Source organism: Bos indicus, chromosome 8, assembly GCF_029378745.1.
Source record: "Bos indicus isolate NIAB-ARS_2022 breed Sahiwal x Tharparkar chromosome 8, NIAB-ARS_B.indTharparkar_mat_pri_1.0, whole genome shotgun sequence".
In the NCBI taxonomy this organism is placed as follows: domain Eukaryota; kingdom Metazoa; phylum Chordata; class Mammalia; order Artiodactyla; family Bovidae; genus Bos; species Bos indicus.
In genome coordinates this window covers 94,662,627-94,686,048 of record NC_091767.1, presented here as the reverse complement: position 1 = coordinate 94,686,048, position 23,422 = coordinate 94,662,627, and the positions used below count along the sequence as shown (strand labels likewise).

At 41.5% G+C, this 23,422-nt stretch overlaps 1 protein-coding gene across 2 annotated transcripts in view; it reads left to right on the top strand.

Moving 5' to 3' along the window:
- Positions 1–18,936: 18,936 nt before the first annotated feature.
- ABCA1 (ATP binding cassette subfamily A member 1) overlaps positions 18,937–23,422 on the top strand; it is a 137,593-nt gene continuing 133,107 nt past the window's right edge. Inside the window, exon 1 of one of the 2 annotated variants that reach the window (XM_019966667.2) lies at positions 18,937–19,170. The gene's annotated coding sequence lies outside the window, so the exon portion shown is untranslated. The remainder of the gene's footprint in view (positions 19,171–23,422) is intronic. The other variant, XM_019966669.2, reaches the window with a different exon arrangement.

Genomic DNA, 23,422 nt, shown 5'->3' with positions numbered 1-23,422 from the left:
GTGTTCATTGGAAGGACTGATGTTGAAGCTGAAACTCCAATACTTTGGCCACCTGATGTGAAGAACTGACTCATATGAAAAGATTCTGGGAAAGATTGAAGGCGGGAGGATAAGGGGTCGACAGAGGATGAGATGGTTGGATGGCATCACCGACTCAACAGACATGAGTGTGAACAAGCTCTGGGAGTTGGTGATGGACAGGGAAGTCTGGCATCCATGGGTCGCAAAGAGTTGGACACGAATGAGCAACTGAACTGAACTGAACTGAACTGGAACAAACTAAAAAATGCTTCTTACAGCTATCTGCTTATGCCCTGATAGACTGATTTCTATCCCGTGCTTATAACTGACACCGTTTTTATTATTTTCACTCCCTACAGAGTTGGCCACCTGTTGTTTCAGAAAGTTAAATGTCTTGCCTCCAGTGTAGTTATTACAGCATGGTGTCATTGCTTTTGAAAGTAGAAAGTCCACCTCCCCCATGCCATAATCTGGGGGCCCTAGGCTGAGACTTCTCCAAGTGAGCAGCCTCTCCTTGCCCAGGTTTTGATCTGGGTGGTACAGCTGAACTGGCTGTGAGCTGTCCATTCATTTCTTATTAGCAGCCAGGCTGGACAGTGATCAAACAAGACCAGTCTGACGATACAACAGACTGCTCTGTTTCAGAAGTATTTTTTAAGAAAGGATGTTGTCCTGAGGCTGCCCAGCATGGATGCTGAAAGCAAACAAAAATCACATGTGGTCTAATCAGAGGATCAGTGGGAAGGCACAAGATGAAAAAGAAACTTTTTAAAAGCATATTACTAGTTTCTGAATATGCCAATACAACCTAATAACCCAGTAATATCTAATACTTATTGAATGCTGACTATTTATCAGCTATGTTCCAAGTATCTCAATGTATGTTAACTCATTAATCCTTAGCACAAACCAGGGCAGGTACTATTGTTTTCCTCACTTCATAAATGACAAAACCCAGCCACAGAAATGGAAAATAACTTGACCAGCCAGCTGCTGAAGGGTCAAAACTGGGATTTGAAAGCAGACCACTTAGTTTCAATGTTCACACTAATGGCTATACTTCAAGAACAGGAATGTTTTTGTCTGTTTCGCAAATGTAGAAAGGAATGTTCATTTTAACTATTTCAGGCCAAATTAGAAGTGGAGGAGATATAAGGAAGAAAACATGTTTTTTCTTTTGTATTTATATGGGATGATGGCAGTGAACTAAGTGTGGTAATCATTTCACAGTATGTGTAAGTCAAGTCATTATGTCACGTGTTAGTCACTCAGTTGTGACTTTTGTGGTGTCACGTGTTAGTCACTCAGCTGTGTCCGACTCTTTGTGACCCCATGGACTATAGACTGCCAGGCTTCTCTGTCTATGGAATTTCCCAGGAAAGAATACTGGAGTGGGTTGCTATTCCCTTCTCCAGGGTATTTTCCCTACTCAGGGATCGAACCTGAGTCTCCTGCATTGCAGGCAGATTCTTTACCATCTGAGCCACCAGGGATACACCTTAAACGTACACAATGGTGCATGTCAGTTATATTTTAATAAAACCGAAAGAACGAAGAAAAATAGAGGAAGAGAGTTGAACCAAGCGAAGGCTCCAGTGAACCAAGCCTTGTGGCAGAGCGTCTCAGCCCTCCCGAGCTGGTCTTGTCCAGCCTCTGGGCCTTGTGTGCTGCCACCCGAGCTGCGTGACTTTCCTGAGCTCCGGCCATGATAGGAGACTGTCTGTACCCATCTTGATTTGTTCAACTCCCGGTAATTTTATGCCTTTATACACCCTCCCTAGAAAGCTTTTCTTCCATCTATGCTTGGTGAAATTGTCAGCTTTTTAGACTCAGGTCAAATGTTTTAACTCCTTTTTGAAACTTTCTCAGACTTTTCATAGTAGCACCAAGTACCCAAGTGGTACTAAAGAACTTGCCTGCCAATTCAGGAGACATGAGAGATGTGGGTTCAATCCTTGGGTTTGGAAGATTCCCCGGAAGAGGGCATGGCAACCCATTGTAGTGCACTTGCCTGGAGACTTCCAGTGACAGAGGAGCCTGGTGGACTACAGTGCATAGTGTTGCAAAGGGTTGCACATGATTGAAGTGACTTAGCACACAGACTTTTTATCCTGGGCTGTTGCTTGTTTGTGCTTCCTCATCACCTGGCTTATCCCTTTGTCAAAGCTTGTTAAAAAACAAAAGTTCAACTGAGTAATTGTGAAGATCTAATTGATTTTATTGGGCAGTTCATGAATGGGGTCGCATCCCATCTAGCAAGTAGATGGGCACTCTGAGGGGGTTATACAGAATAGAAGGCTTTTATAGAAAGAAGGGTGGGGCAAGGGAGCTATTAGCAAAAGGAAAGAAAGATTTATTTTTTTGGATAGGAAATCTTTTTGGTGGGATGTGGAAAGGGAACAGCAGATTTTATCATGCAGACTGACTCTTCTTGTCTTAGGTGTAGAGAGGGTGTAGATTACTTCATTGGCGCTGAATAGAAAACTTCAGATGGGTTGATTGAGTACATTTCTGGTGTAAGTTGAAACTGCAATTAGGTTAGATGTTAAATCTAGGTTTGGTACCATGGGCACAAGTAACACCATTTGGGCCTATGTTTTTTATTGTTGTTTGGTTTTGGTTCTTTATTAACAGTTTGTTTCAGGTAATGTTGAAATTGTTTTCTCTCTCCTTACTAAACTGCTTCAAAGAGCTTAGTGGGCTCCTTCAAATCATGGTAGCATCTAGCAAAATGTGTGCTATAAATGTTTCCTGAAAAAAAAGTCTAAAGGAAGTATTTCTATAAGCAAATAGGGTAGGGGATCCCCAGAGAAAGAGAATCAGGCATGACTTTCTTTACGTAAGATAAGCCAATTTTGGCCTAAGCCATTTTGTGATCTAAACCTGGCCAAAGTGTTTGCCCTTGAACTAGTCTCAATAAATCTTAAGGGAAATGAAGGAATACGGGAACAAAGGAAAAATAGTCAAGAAACCAGAATTTAGCAATAAAACAGAACCCTAGATGGCTCAGATGGTAAAGAATCTGCCTGCAGTGCAGGAGACCCAGGTTTAATCCCTGGGTCAGGAAGATCCCCTGGAGGAGGAAATGGCTACTCACTCCAATATTCTTGCCTGGAGAATTCCACGGACGGGCTATAGTCCATGGGGTCGCAAAGCGTTAGACACAACTGAGTGACTAACATTCTCTCTCACTCTAATTCCTCCTCAAAGGACATACATCAGAATCTGATACACATTTTTGAGTTCTGCAGGAACTAAGGTTCCCACCTGAGTGGAGACTGGTAACTACATGTTGAGATCCTAGACTGGTCAGAACCTGAGGAATAATGATGCTGATCTATTCTGACCCTCCTGACTTCAGTCAACTAAAGCTTGTACTATGTCTACCTTCGCCCCAGTTCTAAGCTGAAGTGTCCTCTGTCCAAACCCCTTCATGAAGGTGCATGTACCATTAGCTTAAAACTTCCCCAGTTCTGCCATGGGAAAGATCCCTGCTGTTCTCCTTATTTGCTGCAAGTAATAAATCCATCTTCACTTTTCTGGCTTGACACCCACTAAGAGGTGAACCCAGTTTTCAGGTAACATTCCCATCATTAGATAACAATGGGCATTCAGAGATTCTGTCTTCAGGCTTATGTAAAGAACTTAATTTTTGGTTCTGATTATCCTAATAATTTTGTCAATCCTTTCACTTATTTTGGCTTGTTTGCATAAATTATTGACATTTTATAAATATTTGACTCTTTGATAACATACAAATTAAGCAGTGACTCTAATGATGGTAATGTTGATGATAAAGCATATATATATGTATGTATATATATACACACACACACAAGTAACACCCTTATTTTCAGGATCAGCTGTAACACCCTCCCTTTTCATTTTACCAGGTAGGCAGGTATTCAGGTAAAACCTGTTGGAAGATATGCTGTTCCTATCCTGGACTTGACAGGAGTTTGGAATTTTTGACATAACTAATGAGCCTTGGAGGTTCTTAGAGTCTTTAAAGAGAGATTTGAGCATAATTTATAAAATGTAGAGAAACCATTGCTTGATTTTACTAAAGAGTGAAAATGACAATTGATTATAATTTCTGCCTTTGCTTGAAGTATAGCTCTACTGTTTTCCTAAACAGTTGCTGATCTTATCAAGGACGCTTGGCTCCTTGTGACTCAGGCCCCTCAACTTCGTTTATCTTTCCTTCTCCTCCATCAGAGAGTTACCATCTCCTGCTGCAATGCTTTCATAGTTGGTCATCTGCTTTGCTGCAGATCCTTAAGACTCCTTCTTCAATCATAGTTTTTCTTTACTATGTTCAGTTTACTCTATTGTATATTAATATTTTTCTCTTCTATAGTTTGTTTCCTTAGTTCTCCCCAACACTGGACCCCCTGCCTTGGAACCATCTTTGTGTTTATCCTTCAGATCACCTTTAAGGCCATCTCTGCTTAGCTCAGTGTTAATCCTATTTAGTCACTAAAACTGTTCTTTGAGGTATGTAGCATCTAAATCAGGACTTCTAGTCATTAACTCTTGATTTAATTTAAAAGGTTATTTTCTTTTTCTTGGGGTTGGGGTTTTTTTGGGGAAGGAGATGGAATTTTTAGCAAAGTTTCACCAGGAAGAGCCTGTCTCCACTCTCACCTCTGTCCTTCTCCAATCAGAACAATCTCCTTACCCATGAAATGTCTTGGCTGTTTTACTTTAAAGCCCAGCAGAACATTTTACGTAATGTTTTGGTGTGGCTGTAGAAAATTGATCCCTGCTGATAGAGAAATATTTTTGAAAAAAAGCTTTCATTTTCAAACAATGAGTGTAAACTGGCTGCCCTGACCTTTACCCCACTTCTGAGCCTCTCCCCACAGAGCTGGGGTGAAGGAGACTGGGTGAAAATAAATTAAATGTTTAGTAATTTATGTGAGTGTTTGAAGAAATTTTATTGACTATTTCTATAATCTTGAAATGTAGAAAGAATCTGTAAACATCAGAGCCAAAAACTCTAAAGGAAAAGATTTATAGACTTAACAAAGTTAAAAAAAAGATGACAATCTTGGAAAAGTATTTGTAATATGAGTAGCATTTGAGCAGTTAAAACACTTGGTTTACAAGAGTTTAACAAAGAAGAAAAGGATGAACACTAGGATACAAAAATGTCAATAAATATATGAAAAGATGTTCAATCTTATTAGTAATAAAAGAAAATATAAATCAAAACAATAATAAATTAGATTGGATTTAATTTTAACACTGATAAAAATGTTGATAAAAGGATGAAGAACTAGGCATATTCATACCAATATACACCTATTAGAAAGTCTAAAGTAAAAAATTCTGACATTATCTAGTGCTTCCCCTCCTAATACAGTGTAATATATACATTTAAAATGGTATAATCAAAATGTCCGTAACATATTACTTGGTGAAAATAATTTCCAAATTATTAGTAATATGCAAATATATCAGTTTAGTCAGTTCAGTCACTTAGTCATGTCTGACTATTTGTGACTCCATGGACTGCAGCACGCCAGGCCTCCCTCTCCTGGAGTTTACTCAAACTCATGTCCATTGAGTTGGTGATGCCATCCACCCATCTTATCCTCTGTTGTCCCCTTCTCTTCCCACCTTCAATCTTTCCCTGCACCAGGGTCTTTTCCAATGAGTCAGTTCTTCCACATTAGGTGGCCACAGTATTGGAGTTTCAGCTTCAGCATCAGTCCTTCCAATGAACATTCAGGACTGATTTCCTTTAGGATGGTTGGCTCTCCTTGCAGTCCAAGGGACTCTCAAGAGTCTTCTCCAACACCACAGTTCAAAAGCATCAATTCTTCGGCATTCAGCTTTCTTTATAGTCCAACTCTCACATCCATACATGACTACTGGAAAAACCAAAGCTTTGACTAAACAGACTTTCGTTGGAAAAGTATTGTCTCTTCTTTTTAATATGCTGTTTAGGTTGGTCCTAACTTTTCTTTTCTTCCAAGGAGCAAGCATCTTTTAATTTCATGGCTGCAATCACCATCTGCAGTGATTTTGGAACCCCCCAAAATAAAGACTGTCACTATTTCCACTGTTTCCCCATCTATTTGTCATGAATTGATGGGACCAGATGCCATGACCTTAGTTTTCTGAACGTGAGTTTTAAACCAACTTTTTCACTTTCCTCTTTTACTTTCATCATGAGGCTCTTTAGTTCTTTCTGCCATAAGGGTGGTGTCAAATATATGTTTGACATATGTGTGTGTGTGTGTGTGTGTGTGTGTGTGTGTGTGTGTGTGTGTGTGTGTGTGCATGTGCACTCAGTCATGTCTGACTCTTTGCAAACCATAGACTGTAGCCTGCCAGGCTTCTCTGTCCATGGAATTTTCCAGGGAAGTATACTAGAGTGGGTGGCCATTTGCTACTTCAATGTTTATATAAAGTATGTTTATGTAAAAATCATTTACAAATAATATATTTGGCATGAAACTGTTTTTCAAAATGAGAAATATTGGGTTGGTCAAAAAGTTCATTTGCATTTTTCTATAATATCTTACAGAAAAACCCAAATGAAGTTTCTGGCCAACCCATTGTATTCCAAATACACATTTATTCACTGAAAAAATATCTGGAAGAATGTACACCAGGCACATTGACAGAAGTCATCTCTGGGTAGTGGGATTATAGTGATTCTCTCTTCTTTGTACCTTTTTCATAGTCTTTTAATCTTTATACTTTTTATAGCCTGAACATTTGACTATGAGCATGTATTATGTACTTTTAACATTTATTTTGACTTTTACAAAAACCCATGCAAAGGTTTAAGGTTTTAGTTTTAGACCATGACAAAATTTTCCCAAGTCAAAGCAGACATATTCAAACATTACATACTCCACAAAAGTATCCTGACCAAATCTACTGTAAAAGAGAGAGCATTTGGCTGTTTATTGCTAGGACTGCTGACACTAGCAATATTATTTCCACTGTTGAACTTTTCACCCTCCAGATATGTGTGGGTCACTAAAACACTTCCTCATCTTGAGAAGTTGTCTTTGATATTTGAAATGTAATTCTTAGACTCAAGGACCATAACCTTAAGGTGTTTATATGGTTAAAAACCAAATAATGCATCTTGTTTAGTATAAAGTATGATTCTATGTATATGGTGATTGGGAAGATAAAACGGAAAGATTATCTGTTACTAAATTTAGAAATTATGTCCTGATAGATTGATGGTTGATTTAAATATAACTTCTTGTCAAGCATCTGTTTTTAGAATTGAATTACTATGACTCTACAGTTTCCTTGAAGTCTCATAGTCTCAAATTTCTGTTTGCCTTTGTATGGTTTTAAGAAAATGAAGAGTGAAAATGCACATTTAATTTTCATTGTATCATATTTTATGTGACACACTGTAGTCATTTCATAGAAATATAAGGTGACAAACAAATTGCCCAAGAAATAATTGTCATTACCTCATTGAATCTTAAGTCATTCAGAACCATGTCCCACATACTGAAGACTCGTTTGGGAATGCTTTTGTTTCCCCAGCTGCCCTCTTCTCCAGCTTTGCCTTATTGACCACCTCCAGTGGAGTGCTGACTATTTTTCATCTTGCTTTCTATGTTTATCTCCAGGGTTTAATTCAATAAACAAAGTGGCCTGGATCAAACTCTGGGCTCTCACGGGTTTGGAATGTGTTCTTTGGTCTCAGTTTTAGTTACCAAAAGGGAGTGTTGTTTCTGACCTCTTTGACTCTTCCCTGCTGATTTTACTAGGCCTTTGATACTAGTAAAGGGTGAGATTTTTGAGGAGGTGGTCTTGCTTTTGTTAGAGATGGTACTGCCTTTTATTGCTTTGTGACTCAAGTTGTGTTCAGTTACAATCACAAAGGTGTTAAAAAATCAAATTAAAAGTAGCAAAAGTAGAAACCAAGGTTTTGATCTTTAAGGAAACAAGTGACTCATTATTGATGCAAAGATAGCAAATAAGAACCCTCATCTAGCTTTCATTTTGCCAAGCTTTAGGTCATTCATTGCCGACTACACTGACAAGCTCCACCACTTCTCCCAACACATTCTCAGGGTGTACAGGGGACTAGCCTCTCCCCTCTATCATACTCCCCCAGGAACTTCCAGGTCAAAGGGCCACAAACTCAGAAGACTATAGGAGCTGGGCAGGTAGTGCAGAAGAGTAAATAAGACTGTTTAAGAAAAACAGGAATTAGTGGGGATTTGGCCAAGGTAGAGATAGCATGTTCCACCTAGAGACACTTCTTTTTTTTTTTTTTTGGACAGAGAGCCTTTTTTTTTTTTGAAGATTTATTTATTTAATTTTTGACTGTGCTGGGTCTTTGTTGCTACACGCAGTCTTTCTCCAGTTGCAGCAAGCAGGGGCTACTCTTCATTGCAGTGCTCGGGCTTCTTACTGCAGTGGCTTATCTTGTTGTGGAGCCCGGGCTCTAGGCATGTGGGCTTCAGTAGTTGGGGCACATGGGCTCAGTAGCTGTGGTGCACGGATTTAGTTGCTCCATGGCATGTGGGATCTTCCCAGACCAGGGATCTAACATAATAAATGCCTGCATTGGCAGGCAGATCCTTAAGCCCTAGACCATTGGGGAAGTCCTCGAGAAAACCTTTTCTCACAATCAGCCAGTTGTTGCTATGTGGGAATAGGCCTTGGGTGATCAGAGCTTCCACCTTTTCAACAGAAGCAAGAAATAAAGATTTTTGTGTGACATTTCCAATCTCATCAACCATTTCCAATGAAATACCAGCACACTTTAGCCCAAACCATGTGTCTAAGAGCTGGATGTGACTATGGGCTGCCAGTGTGCAACTTCTGATAAAAACTAAAGTGTATAAACTTCGGGCGTCCAAAATTAGGGTACTCATGGAGGCTGTTCCGAGGTCAGGACCAGCACAGATACAATCCCAGCAGTGAACAAGAGTAACATGGGACTTGGAGGCACAAATCAGTGGTACTTCGGTGGTACTGCTGTGTGCTAGTGGACAGGGCTATTGGATGCTGAAAATTAGAGCCTAATTGGCTTTTTTAGATCCCAGTGGAAGCCCCCAGGGCTTTTAGGCAGTTCTGGGGGAGGGAGGAGAAGATGGAAATCTCAAGAAAAAGATACTGGACTTCCTGCTAATAGGCAAGTGGGGATTTGAGTGATTAAATAAAAGATGAAAAAGAGATATGATCGTATTTGAACTGTAAGCTGGGAAAGTAGTTTATACTGGTTAATCTAATTGAAAACATCAATTTAAAAATCCACAGATTGGAATTTTGGAAAGAAGTCATATTTATGACGTTATTATTGGACATTGCAGAAAGTTATATTGTTATTTGAAATAATAATAGTGCAATATAATAAATGGTATTAATAATAACAACAGGTGTGTTTTATTAATTTATTTTCACCTTGGAGCATGTGGGATCTTAGTTCGGACCAGGGATCAAACCTCGTGCCCCCTGCAGTGGAAGCAGGGAGTCCTAACCACTGGACTGCCAGGGAATTCCCAATAATAGTTGTCTTTTTTTGAGCTCTTACCATGTACCAGGCACAGTACAAGCACTTCACATGTACTAACTCACCAAATACCCATAGAAGCCGTAAGAGGTAGGTTCTACTATTATTATCTACCATTGACAGATAAGTAAACTGAGACACAGAGAAGTGAAGTAACATTCCCAAGGACACACAGACACATTAGACAAACAAGGAGTTTTCACTTAGCACTGTACTCCTGTTGCTGCTAAGTCACTTCAGTCGTGTCCGACTCTGTGTGACCCCATAGATGGCAGCCCACCAGGCTCCCCCGTCCCTGGGATTCTTCAGGCAAGAATACTGGAGTGAGTTGCCATTTCCTTCTCCAATGCATGAAAGTGAAAAGTGAAAGGGAAGTCGCTCAGTCGTGTCTGACTCTTAGCAACCCCATGGACTGCAGCCTACCAGGCTCCTCCATCCATGGGATTTTCCAGGCAAGAGTACTGGAGTGGGGTGCCATTGCCTTCTCCGACTAGGTTTGGTTTAAAATCCTCTCACTTTCACTTTTCACTTTCATGCATTGGAGAAGGAAATGGCAACCCACTCCAGTACTCTTGCCTGGAGAATCCCAGGGACGGGGTAGCCTGGTGGGCTGCCTTCTATGGGGTCACACAGAGTCGAACACGACTGAAGCGACTTAGCAGCAGCAGCAGTAGGAGCACTTATTTATAAAGATACTCACCAAAAAGTTCTGTCTTAACCATTTCATCTTTTGGTATTCTCTTCTGTTCTTCATTACTGAGTGTACATTCTTCTAAAATACATTAGAGTTTACTGTTTCCATACGGTAATTTATGGTTTGCCTTTCTGCAGTTGTAAACTATCTCCTCACTGCTAATCTACAGACTCCGTCTTTAATGCCATTTTCCTTAGGTAAAAAATAGCATATACTTATCCTAGAAATTTTGTAAAATACAGACACATATGACAAAATTTCTCCTAATTCCACCATCCACAGGAAATTGCTGTTAACCTTTAGGTGACATTCTTTCCATTTGTTTCTATGCACATATATATTCAATAAAAAAGACTGCAAATATACTACCATTTTTACAGACTATAAATCATATATACACATAACTATTAGCTTTGCTTTTTTCAGTTAACATTTGTCACACGCCATTTCCCATATCTCTACGTTTGAAAACATTATTTTTATTTGTAATGGCTATACAGGATTCTATCATATGAGTTTACCAGAATTTATTTTAGAATCTTTTAACCATTAGATGATTAACTATTTTAAAAATACTCACTCATGGGGATCGTCCCTGGTAGTCCGGGAGCTAAGACTCTGCACTCCCAATGCAAGGGGCTAGGGTTCAATCTTTGATCAGGGAACTAGATCCCACATGCACAACTAAGAGTTGGCATGCCACAACTATGATTCTGCATGCTGCAAATACAAAGGTCCAATATGCCACAACAAAGATTGAATATCCCAAGTTCTGCAAGTAAGACCAAGTGCAGACAAATAAATCAATATTTAAAAAAAAATGCTCACTTCTGGAGAAAACATAGTGACAAACATAAGTCTCTAACTGGATTTTTGGACATTTCCCTAGGGTAAATTCCTCCAAGTAAAATTAATGGGTCAGTAGTTCTTCACATATGTTGCTACACTGCCTGTCAGAATGTTGGGCCAATTCACATGCCATCCTCAGTTTTTATGATCTTCACTTTTGCAGCACTTTCCTATTTCCTTAACCTCTGAGTTTATTTCCTTATTTGTCAGAACTGGACCCTCCACTGAGCTTTCTTCTCTCATCCTAGCAGTGTGCTGAGGGCCTCCCATCTCCAGCAGTAAGTAGACAGATGTGGGGACTTCCTGCTGCTGAGCTCTGTAGGGCAAAAGAGTCAATCCAGAGGAACCAGCTTTAGACTCAGCTCTGTGGGAAGCCCTAGGCATCTGGGAATGGAGCTCATCCCCCACTAACTTACATAGTGTGGATAATTCTGCAAGGGGAGGGTTTTGGGACAAGTAACTGGGCTAAGAAATTGCTCAGATTTCACTGGACATCAGTCACTGGAAGCATGGCAACAAAGAAGGGAAATGAAGGTCTGCTTCCATGGCTGGTCACAGCACAACATCTGGACAGTGTTGTCTTTGAAGAGGCACAAACATTCCTTCTGTCTAAACAACCTCAGAAGCTATGAAAGGCACTGGTGCAAGGACAAGTCAAACCAACACAAGACCACCAAGGGGACAATAAAGGGAAGACCTTTCACTCCTAAAAGGACTGTCTTCAAAATGCTGAAGTGGAAAAAGAGGCTTGCCTCTCCAGCAGCGCAAAAGAGAACGGTAATCTGGAACATTTCCTAGGATTTCTTTGTTTTTTAATGACTTATTCTCTTATTAATATGTCAGAGAGAAAAAATGCTCCTGGCTAAGAAATAATGGCCCCTAATCCCAGTAATCACAGCCAGCAAAATGGATTCTTACGTGTCAAAAAAGCACTCTGAATGAGGAGAGAAGAATACAAATACATCACTTCTGTTATAAAAAATGCTTGATTTCTTTTAATCCCCAGAGTCCAATTCTTTTCTTTTCAAATTTAAGGATATTGTCTGCACTATTAATTAAGGGTTCAGTTCATTTCAGTCCTTCAGTCGTGTCTGACTCTGCAACCCCATGAACCGCAGCCAGGCCTCCCTGTCCATCACCAACTGCCGGAGTCTACCCAAACCCATGTCCATTGAGTTGGTGATGGCATCTACCCATCTCATCCTTTGTCATCTCCTTTTCCTCCTGCCCTCAATCTTTCCCAGCATCAGGGTCTTTTCAAATGAGTCAGCTCTTTGCATCAGGTGGCCAGAGTATTGGAGTTTCAGCTTCAACATCAGTCCTTCCAATGAACACCCAGGACTGATCTCCTTTAGGATGGACTGGTTGGATCTCCTTGCAGTCCAAGGGACTCTCAAGGGTCTTCTCCAACACCACAGTTCAAAAGCATAAATTCTTCTGTGCTCAGCTTTCTTTATAGTCCAACTCTCACATCCATGCATGACAACAGGAGAAACCATAGCCTTGACTAGACGGACCTTTGTTGACAAAGTAATGTCTCTGCTTTTTAATATGCTGTCTAGGTTGGTCATAACTTTCCTTCCAAGGAGTAAGTGTCTTTTAATTTCATGGCTGCAGTCACCATCTGCAGTGATTTTGGAGCCCCCCAAAATAAAGTCTGACATTGTTTCCACTGTTTCCCCATCTATTTGCCATGAAGTGATGGGACCAGATGCCATGATCTTAGTTTTCTGAATGTTGATTTTTGAGCCAACTTTTTCACTCTCCTCTTTCACTTTCATCAGGAGGGTAGTTACCTATTGAGTACTTAAAAAAATATCTATCTATAGTATTTCTCTCTTTCTCTTTTATCTACTCTCTACTCCATATATTTTTTATCTAATGAATTCTAATCCTCTCTCTTCTCTGTCCCTTTTGTCTCCTGCTTCTTGAAAAATAGCACAGCAGAGTTAGTTATTTAATCCCATCTCTCTCCTTCAATAATCTTATACAGGAGGCCAGGGATGGAGATGAGAAGAAAGATTTTCAAGTAAGGGAACTATATGAGATACAGTGTTTGTGGAGTGGGGAGTGGGCAAAAGGAAGAAAGGAATGGGGAGATGGAGAAGATCCAAAGGCCTTCTGTGTAATGTTTGCAAAAGTCTTTGTAGGTTTTCTAAAGGAACTTTGAGGGATTGCTTCTTCGTAAGCAATGGAGAACCATAGGAAGTTTTTTGGAGGGGAGATTTGATTAGATACTTTTTGGCTTTGTGTTGATTTGATTAGATTTTTCCCTTCAAGCAAAAATTACTCAATCGTGGTAGGAAAGATAAATAGGAAGAAGAAGAAACTAAAGGCAGGGATAACAATTTGGAGGTTACCCAGAACTTTGGTGTGATTTTAGACAAGTGAGGATGAAGAGGACAGGGCAGATTAAAGAGATATTTAGGAGATTCAATTGGCTTGGGTGCTTTTTAGAATGAGAAGAAAAAGATGGGGACACAGAGAGGAAAAGCCAAACAAGTATGACTATAATTTTCCACAGTCAATATGTGGATCCATCATTGAATGAAATTAAAACACAAGATGCATATGGAGAAGGGAGATTTGAAAGGAAGATTAAAAAATTGGTTTGAGATTTAGTTGCAGAATATCTTGTTTAGTGTTGTGCTGGTAAATGTTAAAACTGGCTTTCAAAAAAAAAAAAAAAAGAAAGAAAGAAAGAAAAGAAAAAAGAGAGAGAGACTGAAAGACAGGAAGAAAGGAAAGCCCTGATTGTATCAGATTTCAGTGGTGTTAATATTCCCATGATGGGCTGATTGTAAGTTCACTCTATGAAAGTTACTTATTGCAGAGTTGGGAAGAGATATACATACACAGTAACCAATTACGAGCTGGAATGAGCGCACCACTGGTCTTGCTGGATGCTCCATGCTGTATGGGGGGTGCAGGGGGCACCGTCTCAGAGAACAGCAAAGAGATGAGAGCTGGGGATACCCAGTTTACCTGAAGCCAAGGGAGTGGATTGTGTTTAAAAAAAAAGAGAGAGAGAGAAAACCAGTATTAGAGACATTATATAAGGACAGAGAAAGTCAGGGAAAGAGTTATGAAAGAGGCAGGAGAGTCAGAAGAGAACCAGATTCAGGAAATTCAAGAGAAGAACTAGATTCAGGACTGAAGATGTGGTCATTAGTGTTGAATAGCAGAGATCAGGTAGCCCGGGGACTTAAAGGAGGTCATCAGCATTACCCATTCAGTGGTCTTTCTATGCTTGAGGTATTTTCTATTTTTCTACATGAAAGTACTTTATATGATAAGAATGAAAGCACATATACCACTCTCTCTCTTTTTGAGAAAGTCATTAATGGATCTGGAAAGTGGTGGGGGCCAGAGTTTGCCTGAAATGGGCTGGAGACTGAATAAAAGAGAGGGATTACCGAAGAAATTTTTTCAGCAGTTTGGCTCTTAAAAGCAGGAGAGCTTGAAGGGAGAAAGGTTAGAAGGATGGCTTTTAAAAAGAATTATAGTTCATTGATCAACTGGTAAATCAGGGGAATATATCTCTCTATAATCCAGACTAACTGGTTCATCTTAATGACAAGCAGAACAAACTCAGGACCAGAAGCAGTAATGGTTTTGAATCTTGCATGTGTCAATAAGAGTCACATTAATAAAGAAGGGTATTGCACTGGTCTGATTATGTTAAACTTGTAATATTGAAAGCTTATGCAACACCTGGTTTAGTCTACAAATAATGGTGATTCCTTTTCTTTTTTTTTTTTTTACTATCTTTAGCTTGAAAATTTGCTACTAACCATGTATTGGAATTAAACTGACTCAAATATGAACTGTAGGTCCTTTAATTCCACTTTACATAAAAGAAGAATTGTCTTTTTTTCTTCGTTAATTTTGAGGCACCTGTCATTCTTCAGGAATTCTCAAAAAGCCCAGCTATCAGGTCTTCTTAATTGTAACAAGTTCTGCTAAGGAAATTATTTTTAGAATACTTTCTGTTTTATTCTTCATTGACTTCCGATAATACTCTTTTTTTCCCCCAGAGTTTCCAGGAATCAAACAGCATGGTATGCATACCAAAAATACATGTGTGGTGAAAATAATTTATATTTTAAATAATTTTTACATGCACATTTATGTGGGGGTTTCCCTAGTAGCTCAGCTGGTAAAGAATCCTCCTGCAATGTGGGAGACCTGGATTCAATCCCTGGGTTGGGAAGATCTCCTGGACAAGGGCATGGCAATGCACTCCAGTATTCCTGCCTGGAGAATCCCCATGGACAGAGGAGCCTGGCAGGTTACAGGCTATGGGGTTTGCAAAGAGTTGGACATGACTGAGTGACTAAGCACACTTATGTGAACCAGCTAACGAGTGTTATATACCAAAGCAATTTCCAAGCAAAGCCTTTTGGGTAATTCCTAATTTAAAAGGTCTCAATAGAATGATAATCTATAGAGCCATGACCTCTACCAGGGTCTCTAAGACCACAGCTACCTGAATTCTGTAATTAGAAGATGCCAGAGTCGTGTCAGAGTAGAACTTCAAGACACTCAGGCTGCACTGACAGAATCATCTTCGCCAGAGATAGCAACGAAGAAGGGCCATTCTGCTTGTTTGGAAAGAGTCACCTAGGGTGGAGACCCAGAGTGCTGGTGTCGGTGTTAGCAGGAACTGAAGGACTTGGGGGGAAGCTTACTGAAGCATACTCAGGAACAAATTGACCTGTGACATTTGAGGGAGAGAAATTCACACTTTTATACTCCCCCAAGGGACACATTCTTTTAACCTCTAACTTTTGAAATTCAGCATATTTTTTCATATGAACCTATCATACTCACAAAGTGTGGGCTTGATGAAGGCAGAATTAGGTGCTTGTGTCCCTTGGCCAAATCACTTAGTCTTTTTGGGGATTTAGGCTCTTTTATTGGTAGAAACGAACACATCTGATAAGCTTATTTCAGACATTACAGTGTGTACTGAGATGAGCAGATTCTTGATATCATAGGTTGTTCTCAGTTATAAATGATTACATTTGACTTTGGGGCCATCAGTTCAGTTCAGTTCAGTCACTCAGTCGTGTCCAACTCTTTGTGACCCCATGAATCGCAGCATGCCAGGCTTCCCTGTCCATCACCAACTCCCAGACTTCACTGAAACTCACGTCCATCAAGTCAGTGATGCCATCCAGCCATCTCATCCTCTGTTGTCCCCTTTTCCTCCTGCCCCCAATCCCTCCCAGCATCAGAGTCTTTTCCAATGAGTCAACTCTTCACGTGAGGTGACCAAAGTACTGGAGTTTCAGCTTTAGCATCATTTCTTCCAAAGAACACCCAGAGCTGATCTCCTTCAGAATGGACTGGTTGGATCTCCTTGCAGTCTAAGGGACTCTCAAGAGTCTTCTCCAACACCACAGTTCAAAAGCATCAATTCTTCGGTGCTCAGTTTTCTTCACAGTCCAACTCTCACATCCATACATGACCACTGAAAAAACCATAGCCTTGACTAGACGGACCTTTGTTGGCAAAGTAATGTCTCTGCTTTTTAATATGCTATCTAGGTTGGTCATAACTTTCCTTCCAAGGAGTAAGCGTCTTTTAATTTCATGGCTGCAGTCACCACTTGCAGTGATTTTGGAGCCCAAAGAAATAAAATCGGACACTGTTTCCACTGTTTCCCCATCTATTTGCCATGAAGTGATGGGACCAGATGCCATGATCTTCGTTTTCTGAATGTTGAGCTTTAAGCCATAGGCCTGTGTATTTAGAATCAATGGCTTTCTTCTCTGGTGCTTTCATCTCCTTCTTGGCCCCATCTCCTTTCTCCAACAGCCTATCCTTGTCTCATGTGTATAGGACTTACTGTCAGTCATTCCCCAGGAAAACAACCTGAGGGGTTACTTTAGTAGGGTGCTCTTGGAAACTATAGCCTTCAGTTTCAGAAACTGATTCAGAAATGATTCTGGTGGTGGGATTTTAAGCACCGTGATAGGTAGGTGGTGGGGTGGGGTGGGACAGGGGATGGAGAGTCAGAGAGTCATAATCACTTCCACAAATCACACTTGGAGTCATAACACATCCTCCAGGAGCTTTCCTTTATATCTAGAGGTCAGAGAGATTACTTTGAACTCTTTGCTAGACTTGGAATTTTAAAATTTTGGCATGGAAAATTCTTTATAGGCCATAATTGGTACCAGAAAATGACATTAATAGGCAGCTATCAATAGGCTCTTAATTTTACAGAGCCATTCTTCCCAAGAGCTCAAATGAACAAAATTTACTTTCAGAAAACTTCATTGAGTCAGGGAGAGCATTTGTATAGTCTCTTTTGTGGATATAGAAATGGAGGCAGTTAGTTAGTGGATCATGTGGTTGTCAGATTTGACCCTGGAACCTAGGGACCAGGGTCTCCTCTTGTGGGCCCTGGGCTTCAGAAGGTTTGATTGACTCTGGCCCACCTCAAACTTCATCCCTTCCTAAGGATGAATGGTCCACAGGACCCAGGGTCCAGGTCACCAAGTTATGAGTAGCTGAGACCCCAGAATTGTCCTAAGGCCCTTAAATGCTCTTCCAGGTCCTGCATGGGGCTCCTCACTGGATCCATCCTTAGTGTTGACAGAACCACTGACATGTGGACCTGCATTTAAATCATGGTCTGGAGGGGCTTGTGCAGCTGGGGGTCCAGATGCACACCTGCAGGTTCTTCTGGAATATGATGGAACTGAGGATGGGAAGCAAAGTTGTCCAGGAGCCTGCTCTCCTGCTCTACCACTTTCTTGTTAAAACTCAAGTCAAACCTAAGGAGTCTGGTCGTGAATCCACCCTTCCCAGTTGCTCCAAAGGTATCTCTGTCAAGTAGGAGGAACTTATTTTCCAGTTTGTTAGCTTTATTTATGAGTTAAATATTAAGAGTTAAAGTATGTGGGCCTCCATTTGTACACTTGCTTCTGTTCCTCAAATGTTATGGGCCCTCTTGCTCTTGACTGTCAAGGCCAAAGCCAGAGGAAGAATCTGGAGAACTGGAATGGTTATGTAATTTTACAAGACTGCGATTCTCTAGCCGTAATTTGCGAACCGGTACAAACCAAAATACAAGCCCACGTGTATTTATCTATTACTGCTGACTGAAATGGTGAAAATAAAAAGGAAATTAGTCCACATTGCTCGGTTTTCTGTGGCCTCCCTCCTTCTCCTAGTTTGCCAAGGGAAGGAGCAAGACAGTTTTCAGGGGTCCTCCTGGGACTTGGGAGGCCCCAAATTGGGAACCCCAAAGGCTCTTGAATTCCAAAGTCAGAGTTTGCAGTGGAAAACAAAACCAGCCAATTGTCCAGAGGACTGTCCATCTTCTCCCCACTCTGGGCATTTAAAGGAAAAAAAAGACTAAAGGGTTGGCATCCTTCGGGGTTTTAGCCTCTCTTTCTCTTCCCCTTTCCTCTCCTCTCTCCGCCCCCGAGTCCCTCCAGCTGAGTAAATTAACAAAGGAAACAAAACTTGCTGAAAGAACTAGTTTAGAGAAAGCGATTTTCACTCGTGCTGTTGGCTGCCCTGAACCTGGATGAGAGTCTCTGGAGGGCACAGCCACAAGACCGGCGTTTGCCCCTGTTCCTGCGCTGGCGGGCCGGGCTGGGGCGAGGGGCGCGGACCTACGCCGGGGGTAGGCCGGCTGCACCCCACTGGCGCCCTCCGCCCCCAGCCCCGCGCGCCGCTGGACGTCGCCCGTTTAAGGGGCGGGACGCGGCTCCACGTGCTTTCTACTGAGTGACTGAACTACATAAACAGAGGCCGGGAAGGGGGCGGGGAAGGAGGGAGAGAACAGGCTTTGACCGATAGTAACCCCAGCGCTCAGCGCCGCCGAATCTATAAAAGGAACTAGTCGCGGCAAAACCCCGGTAATTCCGAGGCAGAGTGAGTGCTGCCGGGGCCGGCAGAGACGCGCCGACACCTCTCTCTCCTCGGGCCCAGGTGGGCAGAACAGGGTGCGCCGTGCAACCAGCGGCGCCACAGCCAATTTCTCGGGGCGCTTTGCTCCCTTTACCCCACTTCTTTCCCGAAGGGTTTTTCAAGGGGTTGGGGAAAGAGCCACAAACACAAAAGTGGAAAACAGGTAAGAGTCTCTTGAGCGACTTGGACGTTATTGTTTCGTTTCGGGCCGAGGGGACTTTGGGAAGCTCTGGGTTTCGGGGACTTTAGTCCGAACCCCCACATCCCCACCTCCTGCAGCACAAACAGGGGCTCGTAAATGTGGAGAGGACGTCCTAGGAGGAGCTCTGGCGACCCAAAGACGGGACATCGCTGCGCTCAGGGTTCGCCCGCGGTGGAGCTCGGGGAGCATCTCTGGGCGCGCGGAGACCCGAGCGCAGTAGCTGGGGCGCAGTGGAATCGGGGGCTTCTGGTGGTGCTGGAGGCGCTGCTGCCGGAGTAGGGAGAGTGGCAGGTCTGGCACTGAGCTATTCCCTTTGTTTGGAAGCGCCTGAGTCGGTTGGAACCCTCTCTGGCTGCGGGTCGGCTGGCGCCCACCGGGAAAAATGCCAGCCGTCAGAATCCCCTCTGTTCCTAAGGAGCTAGTCCGGGTTGGGCTCTGATCTGGGAATAGGTCCCCCGCGCCCCCGGACTGGAGCAGCGCTTTCTGGCTCACCAAGAATGCGAGTGGGAGGTGTCCCAAACAGAGTCCTTAGCGCTAGTGGTCTTTTGAGGCCTCGGGGGCTTTGTTTGGTCAGGGGTTCCTGTTCCATAGTCTCCATACGCTTCCAGGAGCTACTGTCTCTGACGCTGTGGGAGGCTGGGGATGGGGGTGGGGGAGACGGGCAGGGCGGAGGGACGAGAGTTTTGTTTCTTTAACAAACGTTAGAAGGGGGGTCTGCGGAAACCAGGAGCTGAGGTGACCATTCCCCTGCCCACCCCCCACCCCCCCATCTTCCTGCCCTTTGCTGCGTGTCTCTTGGAGCAGCTTCAGACAGGGCACGGATGGGGAAGCTAGGGCGAGACGGTGCAGCAGAATGACCGAGAGTAACCCCGGCGCGCGGTGCAGAGCTCGCAGCTCCGCGGGCGGGCTGTGCTTCGTGGTGGGGGGAGGGAGGGCTGGGCGCCGGCTGCTGGTAGCCACCGAGTGGGGTGGGAACTGATCTACAGCGCCTCCTGGCCGGGTGGCCTGGGAATCGGCTCCTTGACCAGAGTGAGCCCAGGCTGTAAGAGGCTTTGTCGCCTGCTAGGGTTCCGACCGAGATCCGGTGAAGACGGGTGGTTGTAAACTGGGAGGAAACCTGGGGGATCAGGCGAAAGGGCTTCTGCTTGTGTTTTAGAATGCTTCCCAACTCCCAGAGAGTTGCTAAATGGAAGGTTCTTGGGGCGTGGGCCAGTGCTAGGGTTGTGTGTAGGTACCTGTTTTTCAGCACTCAAAGAAGGAAATAAACAAGATAAAAGAAAAGATAAAACAAGATAAAAGAAAACAGAGAGAGGGAGAGAGAAGGAAAAAGGGAGAGAAAGAAATGTAGCACTGGAAATAATTGGCCCTTGTCTTTTGCAAAAGCGATACCATCAGCTTTTAAAACCAGGACTTTTCGGTGAAACAAGGAAGTGAGTGCGTGGTATATACATTCATATAATAGACGATAAATTTGATATTAAAAAATTCCTTGGTGATAAAAATCAGCAAGTCACTTCCTAAGGACCGGTTCCCACCTCCCATCAAAGAACACCTCATAAAATTTTGCAAGTTCAAAAGCAGAGTTTTAATGGTCCTTTAAACAGTAGTGTGGGATTTCGATCTTTTCAGACAAAATTTAAAACTCAACTAAAGAAGTACTTAGTTTTTTATCTCCCCTTTTATTTCAGCCCATTTTCCTCATACTTACTACGAAATTAATGGAGGCTTTCTGTTGTTCATGTCATTCTCTTGAGACACTTAGCCTAAATCAAAGAAAGTGTGAGAGCAAAGGGAGAAGGTTCTGGAGTAGAACCTCTTCTGGTGGTAAATAATTTTCAAGTACAAAGTTTTCCTTGTCAGCCTGTTCCCCAAGTACTCCTTTTTAAAACAAAACAAAACAAAACAAAACTTTTAATTTTACTTTTAAGTATAACTGATTAATAATATTTGATAGTTTCAGGTGACAACAAAGGAACTTAGTCACACATACATGTATCCATTCCCAAATGCTCTTTTTATAGGAGCTTTAATGCTTTATGCATTGAGTTAATTCATGATAGAGTTTTGGGAAAACATTAGATACACAGAGCACACTCGTATTTTCTTGAGAAAAAGCGGTAGAATCAGAGTGACAGCCTTCGATGACCACAGTTCAAGGGGTAAGACTTGCTACTGCAGTCAGAGTAATTCTTGAGCCCCCTTGCAAGGACCAGCCTGGTGTTCCAGAATGATGTATCTGATGGTGAAATGGACACTTGTGATATGTGTCTCCCCTTCAGATGAGCATTTAAAATCTCAGCTCTCAATTTACATCTAAATAGAGGCCTATAATGAACCCTGGACACCTTTTGACTTAGGGCATATTTACAGTTCATGTAAGACTAGCTTAGATTGGAAAAGGGTGATTAGAGTTTGATGGTTTCCAACCTCTGCTCTTAATGCTTACGTTAAAAAGTCTTAATGCTTACATTATTAAAAATGAATGAAACCAAATGAAACTCAGTGACACAGTTTTTTATCTTCTGTAGTATTTATCTTATTAAAAATTTTTTTAGGGGCTCTTCCTTCCCATAAGCTAAGTTGCTTATGCTATATTCCGCATGATTGTAAATTGTTAATATCTTTGTATTTTTATTTTCAGCTCCTAAAAAATTAAATGGACATTGCCTTAGATTTCTTAATAACCTCTTCCTTAATTCCTAAACCTCTGACAGTCTAGAAAATTCCAATAGACATGTTGTTTTAGCACTTCTAAAATACTCTAAATTCCAAATACATTTTATTTACCATCTAGATGGTAAAGAAATAATGGAAATTTAATGCTCTTTATGATTAATTACCTCCATATTAAATTTTAAAGATCTTGCTGAAAATTTGTTTTAATTTAACTGTTCTGGAGGAGGGCTTACACTAAAACTGAAACTGTCTTCATATCTGCATGTGGAAATTATCATAAGTGTGGAAGTTACTGCAATATTTATTTAATAGACACTGTTAAATAGCACCAGGTGCCAAATACTATTACAAATGCTTTTCAAATACTATTTTAATTTTAACCACAAATCCACCTGTTATCCCTATTTTGCAGACTAATAAACAGAGAGAGTTTCTGGCCACACACCTTGCAACTGGCAGAGCTAAGTTTTGAACCTATCCAGTGAGCCCCAGAGTTCTTTGACTCCCACACTAAGCAGTGAGGTGGTACAGTTTCAGTTGCTGTGGTCACAGGACTTTGCGAGGATGCTCGCTGAGTTCTGGTAGATATATCTGCTCTAGTCCTTCACGGAATCTACAGCCTGTATGTTATTTCCCTTGTTGCTGTGAGTGGGCCAGACAAATTCTCTTTAGCGTGTTGGGACATTGATTGCATAGGGATTGCAACACCATGGAAAGGACAGACAGTAAAATTTGCTCAACTTTAGCTCTTGGTTTAAAATAAAAAATTTACTGTTGTTTCAGTCAAATATTTGTAAGTCTATAATGATGTCCAAATCTTTCCCCATGTAATACATAAAAAGTGGATAGACAGTTTGGTTGTAAAAGGATAAGGAACAAAAGAAAAAGGGAAGGGAACTGTTAGCTTAGCTGTCAATCTTTGGCGAATTTTTAAAATTGCTTATTGTACAATATGATTTCTGTTTGTTTTATCCTTCAATATGTCAGAGACCTTCTGAAATAACCTGTTTTTCTGTTACTGACATTACTGTCTAGAAATCAAATTTAGCTCTTTTCTTATGGCATCTTTCTCTGAGCAAATACATTTTCAAAGTCAGCTTAAATAAAGGTGAGACAGAATGGGAAACTTCTTATTAAATTGGTGTAGCACCTTAGACATAAACTCTTAGAAAAGATTTTTCTTGGTAAAAAGTTATGCTTATTATTGATTTACCTTATGCTGGGTGTTTCAAGCATTTTACACATAATAATTTAGTTCACTCTGTTGAGAACCGCATAAGGTGGATTCTGTTATTATTTTCATTTTACAGACAGGGAAACTGAGGTGTAGACAGGGTAAGTAGCCTGACCATGGAGTTTGTAAGTAAGTAGTGAAGCTGAGGTTGCATTCCAGGCAGTCTGGTTTCCATGAATTTACCAATAATAGGATAAGGGCTTTGTTAAAATATTGAATTTTGACAAATGAAATACTCGCTAAAGGCAAAGAATCAGTCTCACTTTTCATTTGGGTATTTTACGACTGAAAATAGTTCCCTGG